Source organism: Scophthalmus maximus, chromosome 9 (genome assembly GCF_022379125.1).
Source record: "Scophthalmus maximus strain ysfricsl-2021 chromosome 9, ASM2237912v1, whole genome shotgun sequence".
NCBI classification, from domain to species: Eukaryota; Metazoa; Chordata; class Actinopteri; order Pleuronectiformes; family Scophthalmidae; genus Scophthalmus; species Scophthalmus maximus.
In genome coordinates, this window is record NC_061523.1 from 23,360,869 (window position 1) to 23,369,983 (window position 9,115).

The window sequence follows — 9,115 nt, forward strand, 5'->3', positions numbered from 1 at the left end:
ATCTTTTGTCTGTTCAGGGACTTAGTCTCAACTCGAACAATAAGATACAAGCTCAGACTTTCAACATGTGCAAAAAAAATCATTTTACTATCATAATAACAGGTTCAATCCCTCTAATGAGAAGAAAATGACACAGCACCTTCAATGGAAATTCTTGTGATAGTATTAAATCTATTTCCCAACGACGAAGACATTTTATTTCAAGCCTTATTTGCATGAATCTCACGGAGGATTAATTTTTTTTCCTTATGTCTGTGTCTTAAATTAATCTACAAGCATCATTAATGTCTCTCGCACACACACTTCAGAAAAGGATGACTGGATGTGTCTTTATTTAAAGAATTATTTTAAAATAATTTATTTATGTAAGAAATATATAATTTTACAGTGGTTCAGTTTGTGTTTAGCAGCTCGTGCCTCGTTCATTGGACCACGTGAAATGTGACATTGATTTTCTGTGTGTGTGTTTAAATCTTTTACTTTTATTTAGATCTTGTAACTGTTTAGATGTTCGGAGCAAACGAGTGGCGGCAGAATGAAAAAAATGACTGAATCTCCTGCCTGGCAACAGGGACTCCGCCTCTGTCACTTTCCCAAACACATGATGATGATGCATCTTTAATTAATATGAAATCACTGCCTGTTAAAAAACAAACAAACCATAAACTGAAATCATCATCACCCAGACGGAGGTGTCCTCTGCTCAGGTGTAGTTCTGTCGGTGAACCAGCAGGTGTCAGTGAAACTCCATCAGCAGCAGCTGTTAACCCTTCACACTAAAGAGAGGAGGAAGAGAGAGAGAGAGAAAGAATGCACCATGAATTCTGGGAAACTGAGTTTCTGATCATCATTTTCTTAATCAGAATAATGTAGACTTTAAAAAAAAAGAAGATTTACAGTGAGTGTTTACAACAGATTATATACAAGTTAAAATAAATAATCAAAAACACAGACTGTGAATAAAGATGGACGACGTGGCAGCCGCTCTAAAGTGAAGCCTGATCATCACGATCGCCCCCTGGTGGCTGCAAGTATCTTTAAACCGTAAACTTAAGCACAATACTTGAGTCAACGTACCTAGTACCCCGCCCCCCCTCCAGTGACGTGTCAGAGATCCGACCAATCAGAGCTTCTCATTACAGCTGCTACTTAAAGTCCCCCTCCACTCAAAAAAGTGTTGTTCTTCTGTTTCTGTCCTCTAACGTGTCTGACATCGACTGTAGCGATCTTGTATCTGGGGTTTTCACATTCCTCTCCTGGAGGAGGAGATTTCCGTGTTCCACTTCTCTGCAATTTGAAATTCAAACGAATTCTGATGAAGATAGATTTGGCACGTCACAAATACAGAAAACCATTCGGATATGCAAATGTGAGGCAAAGAAGCCGGAAGTCAGCGTTAGCATTAGCAGTTAGCATCCACGAGAGGACGGCAGGTGTGTCAGCGGACAGTTGGCGTTAGAATAAGCAGTCGGTGAAAGTTTTATGGCTGAAACGCCCCGATGTTGCCTCTAGCCGTCTTGTCGCGCAACATTCTTCCACCGGTCAACCTAGCACGAGCAACTGTGGTGGGCGGGGCATGTTTTATTTGCATATCATGAATATTCATAGTCTCAGAGTTCCTCCATGAGGGAGAGAGAGTGGATGGTTTCCAGACACATTTCAGAGGATTTATTAAAACTTTTTTTGGGGGGTAAACAATGTTAAACAAAATATTAGGCATAGCTGATTATTTTTGTTTGCTTTAAAACATGACTGGAGGGGTTCTTTAAAAATGAACGTGTTGGCAAAATTGTAAAAAAAAAAAAAAAAAAAGAATTAATAAATCAAAGCGGAGGACAAATGAGGTGTGAGATGAAAAATGACTGGAGGTCACATTAATAAATAGAAAAGCAAATCATCATTCACAGGACGAATCATTGATTAATAACTAATACAGCTAATCACATCATCTGAGAGAAAGTGTGGTTGATCACGTTAAAGAACTTTATTTTCTAAACGCATCAAATGAGTCATAAGTTATTGTTAAGCAGCAATATTCAAGTTTTTCATATTTAATGAGGCTGAGAGGGAGGAGGGGCGGGGCTTACGGAGACAGACGGACTGATGGATGCGTCTCCGCTCAGCCGAGTTGACAGGAAGCAGAAAATGATGATGTACTAGGTGAGTGTTTATTCAGGGCCTCGTCCCAGATGAATAAAGATCAAATTAGAGGTTTATGAGCTTCGCCGTCTGTCCTGACATTTATATGAGCTCTGGGCTTCGCTCGCTGTGATTTATGTTTACAGCAGCGCGGCAGGGAAAAATAAAAGGAAGGGGGGGGGGGGGAACACAAACAAATGAGGAAGCGTGAAACTATATTTTGATGCTGAGACAACAAGGAAGAGTCAGAGGTCACGTCCAGGAAACGTCAGTGAAAGTCTCCACGATTTTTTTATTGTTTCCATAAACGGAGACAAACCTCTGTGTCCTGGTTCACATCAAACCATTTTCATACAGAATTTGATTCAACGCCCTGATTTGAGAACTTTGACCATTTGCTCCATGAAAAAAAGTTATTGTATCAGATTTGAAACGGGACACTGATCCTCCTGCGAGGACATTTTCATCTTCTTCTCTTAAAGCTACAGTGCGTAATATTCAGAAGAACTTATTCACAGAGATTATATAATATATAATCTATATATTGTCCATAACTTTGTCTTCATATGTGTCTAATCACCTGTGAATGAGTTAAATATAGTTCCATGAGACGCGATGCGTCACCATAAAGTGTGCCCCTGTCGGTTGCTCAGTTGGTTGCGGTTTGCGACTTCACCACCAGATGGCGCCAGAAAATGACACACGCCGGCTTTAAACTTCTCGTACGTTTGTTCGTACGATCGGACGCAACAAACGTATCTCACGTCAGGAAAGTGACGTTAATTAACGATTCAATATGACCATATAAGGCTCTGCTTCCTGTCTTCACAGATGTCTGATTTTTGTCAGTGTCTCTTTGTGGTCATTTTGTGTGTGTGTGTGTGTGTGTGTGTGTGTGTGTGTGTGTGCCTGGTTGGGAACAGTCCAGGTCTCCTGACACTCGTCCAGTCTTCCGTCCACGTGTAGGAGGTCGATCACCTGCAGCCACTTGATGGCAGCGAAGCTCCGCGATTCAACTGTGGAACGACACAGAAAGAAAAACTGTGTTCATCACAAGAGGGTTGGTGAAAGAGAAGAAGAGCAGGAAGACGGAGACACTTCCTGTCCGTCACCTCAACAGAAAGGAAGAAAGAAAAAAAAAAAAAGCAGCTGCCGAGGAAGAATCACGTGAACATGAATTGTTCTTATTTCGTCCTGATATCAGATCTTCTCGAAACGAGAAGAATCAGCGGACGACGTTCAGATTATTTCACCCGTTTAATCTGAACATGAACTGAACTAAACATCTTATTAACGAGTCGACAGGACGAAGAAGCAGCAGTCCACCTCCGCTCCGTGTAACTCTTGAATTGGGATATATTCTGAATGTAAAGTGACTTTTCTCTGTAGTTTCTCTCATGTACTCAAAATATATATATTTTTACTTTTATATCAAATAAAAATGAACAAAACATGTCGTCAACAATAATGTGGAGATCATTGTAGCGACAATATTTCTCTTTCTAATCACAACTCAAAGCAGAAGAACATTCAAACTCAAAACTACGTCTCCTCCTCCGCAGGAACATTGAACTAGGCCTGCAACGAACGATTACTGTCCATTATGGATTAATCCGTGGAGTATTTTCTCTATTAATCGATCATAAAATGGTGAGAAATGTCGATTGTGTTTCCTAAACCTCACGATGATGTTCAGTTCACTGTCACAGAGGAGCAAAGAAACCAGAACATATTCACATTTAAGAAGCTGGAATCAGAGGATCTTGACTCTTTTCCTCATAAAAACTACTTGAACCGATTAACTGATGATCAAAACAGCTGGCGATTAATTTAGGAGTCGATTACTAATCCATTAATCCATTAATCCATCAACTGTTCTACATTAAACCTGCTGCTCTCTGGGGATGAAGCTGCTGTTCTTGAACGCAGCTTTGTCTTTCATCATGTCTCACATAAGGTTAATATCGCATATCAACACATCATTTTTCTCTGTACACGAGGACCATGTTGCTCCGAATCCCCTGAACATCAGCTCTTCTTTTTTCTTCGTTGTTGTTTCACCCGTGACCGCGTGATGCGTTTGAGAGCTCAGGGAGAGCGACGGACGTCTCCTTGTCCGCCGGCGTGAAGATTCTCACGAGACCGGGCGCCGCTCATAACTCTCCGTCTCTCCCGGATGCTTAATTCATGTTCCTCCGGCTCGGACGCATTCGACGGCTTCGCCTCAGCTCCGACAAAGAGCAGCTGCTAATGGGTCCGTTCGGAGGAGGAGGATTAAATAATGCGACGGGACGAGGAGGATAAACGCCAGCGGCACGACACTCTTATTAGAACTGTAAGGAAAACTCTCTCGACTGTGTTTGAAGCCTTTGAGACCTTGAAATAAGACCTGGGACAAAGACTTGAATGTGATCAGCCTGTGGAAGATGAATCTGTATCAGTGATTTTGTTTTCGCTCATAGAGCAGCGGAACATGTTTTGAGATGATTTCAGTTCCCTGGAACTTTTTCCCAGGGAACTGAAAAGTTCCTGCAGGGCAGAGTTCCCCTGCTTTTCCCCCTTGGTTTGGTTTGAACCAAATGAACAGCCGACGGCTGGAACGAAGCGGTTCCACCCCAGTCCACCAGGTGGCAGTGGAGCAGAAGCCTCCACAGCAGAGAATGAACCGAGCAAAAGAATATGAACATACGAGAAACAAGGCAGCTTCAAAATACCCAAATGCTTAAAGTTAAAATAGGGAAACTGATTTTATGAATTAAAGTCAAAATTTCCTGACAAAAATAACTTCAGCGTCAAATTGCCCATGTGTCCTTGAAAGCACCACCAAAGGAAGAAAAAAACAGTGATGGATTATTAATCTGAGGCGCATTTCATGTCTCTTTGCTGTGATGAGCTGAATCGTAAATTAGCAACATGTTGCTAAGTTTTTTAACTTTTATGTTCGACTTACAGCAAATCAATTGATAATTTGACATGTTTCAAAAAAAACCGGAGGAGAAGAAAAATCTTTTCTCTTTCAGTCTCTGTTTGCTGAAGCGTGAGCTGTGAACGCGTCCTTGAACGCACCATCGGGGCGGCGACGCTGACAAAAGAGAAAAGAAGAGAAAAGAAGGAACTCCAGACTTGGAAAAAAACATCTGGTCAAACAAGACAGTTCATCCAACGTGTGCGTCACGGCCCTTTAAAAGGGAAGTGTGACACACACACACACACACACACACACACACACACACACACACCCCTCTGTCAATACGTGACATTTCCCATCGCAGTATTTCTCTTCTAACGTTAAATCATTAAATTCAGATGAGCCTCGAAGCCTCGGCTCCCTCCGCCGGAGTGTTGCCGACATCTCGCCGACGAGCCCGCGGGTTTTTAAAGTTTAAACACTGACGTGCGGCAGCTCCGCTTCGCTCTCTTCTGAACACATTTCACAGAGGAACTTCACAGGAGACGACAGATGAAGGTGAGCGGCGGCCGCCACCACAGATTAAACAGAAAGCATTAAGGCCCCGGTTGACGCCGACTCAGGCGCGGTGGGTTTTAATCCGAGGGCCCTGGATTATACCGGATAACTCTCTCCTTTGTCAGTTCCGCTCCGCCGCCTGCAAGCGTCCAGGCACCTGTAGTCAGGAAGTGGAGCCGAGAGAGGGGAAGTTTTAATCAGCTCTTCTTCACAGAGGAAAAAAAACAATCAAGATCAAACTTTGCACAAAGACGATGAGATGAAACGGGCTGCGGCCTTCAAAGAGCCTCTGTCTTCACGAGGAAGAGTTTTAATGTGGCGACTCTCCGGGATGATTACCGCCGCCGCCGCCGCCGGACCGGAGAGAGGAGGAGCGAGCAGCGTCCACAAACACCAGCAGACAAAACAGCAGCTCCAACCTCCGTCTCCTCTCAGAGCTCATTAGATCGTCTGTTATTGTTCTAACACCAGGGGGAAAAACGAACTGTCTGCGGGGGGGGGGGGGGAGAACAGACGGCGTCAAGCTTCCTAATGAACGAGAGCCGTCGCCGTCCCCCGCCGCTCGTCAAGCGGAGGGAGAAGAAGTCGGACGGGCAGCTGCGATCCCGCTGAGAGGGAGGAGACAGGAAGGAGACGAGGGGATGGAGGAGGCGGTCCAGAAACATCGACATGTTGATCTGTGACTGAAACCTTGAGTTTCATATTTTGACCAGCGCCGCGTCGTCTTCTTTGACACCAGACGTAGGATTGGGGGTGTGGCCTGACTTAGAGCTCGGCCACCCACAACCCGCGACGCTGCGGCCACGCCCACCAACACATCCGGTTCTGCCTGGTCTGCAATGACGTACAAAATGAACATCATGTAGTGAAGAAGACTTAAGACCAGAGATTGAGATGTTTTACTGACGTTATAAATCAAGTGAGAAGAAGTCGCGTCACTTTCTCATGGAGTCGCCCTCTGCTGGTCAGTACACAGAACACAGGCTGGTAACTTCATGTGTGCCGCAGAACCGTTAGCCACTAGCCTTCCGGGGCTAAAGATGGAGACGGATGAGGAAGGAGTTGAAGGAGTTTAAAGTACGTTTGGTCACAAAAACACACGCGAGAAGTGACACGGGGAAATATGCGATACGGAATTGTTTGTCACCTTCACGATGGACGTGAATAGGAAACTGTGATCGATATAGATGCCATCATTATTATTATTTTTTTAAATCAATTGACAGCACTAAAAATCACATATTGAGCCTTTAATCCCAAATGAACTGGGGGACATTGATCCCTGCTCGTCCTCAGACTCCTCGTGTCTCTGTGGTTCAGACTCTAACCATAAAAAAAAACGAGGGACTGCTCCTTTACTGCATGAATAATACAAAATCCCAGCTGAATTATTAATGAAGATTTTTGCACACAATCTGCAGGGGCCATTATCCCGATCTGTGATGGATCTCATTTAATTCGGACAGATTAGACGGATCCACACGTCGGGCCCGTACAGAGGAGCGCCGACCTGCCGCCGTGATTACAGAAAGATCATCTGCCGCCGCCTCGATTAGCGGCGAGCGCATAAAAAGGTTAGGATTTTTTTTTTTTTCCATATGAATGAGACGGAGGTTTTTGTTTCTTCGTTGACGGCGGAAATGTCAGCGCTCGCCTGACAGACGCTCCGTCCCCAAAGACGAGGAAGACTGAGGCCCCCCCCCAGTCCCCCCGTCCCCCGTCCCCCTCCCCGATCCTCAATCTGTCAGAGGTCGGGGTTCAGACGCTTCGGCCGAACGAGCGCTCGCACATCCACTTATCTCTTGAAAGCCCACAAACGAGGCAATCCTCGAGCGGACGCTCGCCGCTCGCAGCACTTTCTGCCGCCGACTCTTCCGCATTTCGCGTCGGGACCAGTTTCCTCCTGTTTCCTTTGAGCAGGATCGGAGGCCGAGTGGAGGAAACGCCTCCGACAGACGTCTCCACTCACGCGGACGCTGCTCTGTTTTTCATCTGCGCCAAACGTCCGATTTACTTCGTTTGCAGAGAAAACGAGAGTAGATCTTCTTTTAAATCTCTGAAAAAAGCCCAGCTTTTGATTGGTTTCCAGGGCTCGTTCACACCGCGTATGGTTCAGAGTTTGGTCCGTGGCCAAACTGCAGGTGTGGAAGGTCCGGACCTGTGGGCCGACAGAGGAGGTCCGGAGTCCGGATCAAACTGAACCGTGGTCCGGTTGGTTGGCAGTTTTTTGGACTTCCTGTAGTTGGACTTTGGGACCAACTCCAGGAAGTTGAGGCAGCGAGCCGTCGTAGAAGCAGAAAGAGAAGAGTAACAGTGAGCGGCGGCGAGGAGGAGACGAAAACAATAGTGTCAACTGGTAGAAATGTTATATAGATATATGTTATTTTCTGAGAGGGAGAGAGAGAGGATGTGAGAGGACGGCAGAGCGGAAACGTCTCCCTGCTGAACAGACGACACTCCGACGGCAGACGCCCGTCTACCGACCAATCAGAGTCAAGCCCCCGTCGTGGTGACGACATCATCACCTAGAAGTCGCAGCATGGCAACGTGAAACCAGAACTAACCAGTGGCGTGAAAATCGACTGAAATTAACAACGGAATCGAGTTGTTGATGATATTCTACTGATTCAAATCCAGGACAATCTCACGTTAATCTTTCTTAATTTCTTAATTCAAGCTCCATACTTTATGTCTGGTTGCATTTGTGTTCTCCATTTATTTATAGTAATTTATAGTAACGTTTATTGTTAAACATAAAATATAAAGACTCTGTGACATCTCTTTGTCATTAAGGTTCGATAACAGCATCTTAGAGATCATTCTTAGGGTTGTTTTTTTACATATGGTTTATCGATATATATATATCAGACACAGTGTGGTGAGAAGCTCAAACCAACTACATGTTCTAAACTTTGGTGGAAGGGTTTATTTTGCAGCGGTTATTTAAGGGGAAGTTTCCCGACAGAACAAACGTTACAGTGTTTATTATTTTCAAAAAGTTATTTAACACAGGCGTCATCTTTTAATCCTTTGTTCCGTAAACTACTTTACATAAAATATCTCACTTTACATTATAAACCTGTACCTTTGGAGTCATCACTAGGAAAATATTAATTTTTAATTTAGTATTTTTTGTCTTGATAAGTCAATCTATTAGTTTTTCCTCAGCCACTTTATTTTTCCATCTAAACTTATTCATCTCATTGATCTTAAAGAGAGCGAAGGGATTCATGAGGCACTTTATTCAAACTCAGAGTTTTCATTAAAACGACCTACGATAAATTGTGAGTCACCGAAAAAAAAGGACCAGCTTGTTTTGTGGATGAATGCAGAACGTTTGATGAAAGATGTTACGGTTTGTGCTGAAGAAGAAGAAGAAGAAGAAGAAGAAGAAGAAGAAGATGTTCTCTCCTTCGTCTTCCTCCTTGAGCTGCAGATTATCTCTCCGCTGCACCTTCACACCACCAGTCTTCAACTGGAGGAAAGAAAAAGAAAAGGGAAAAGAAAGAA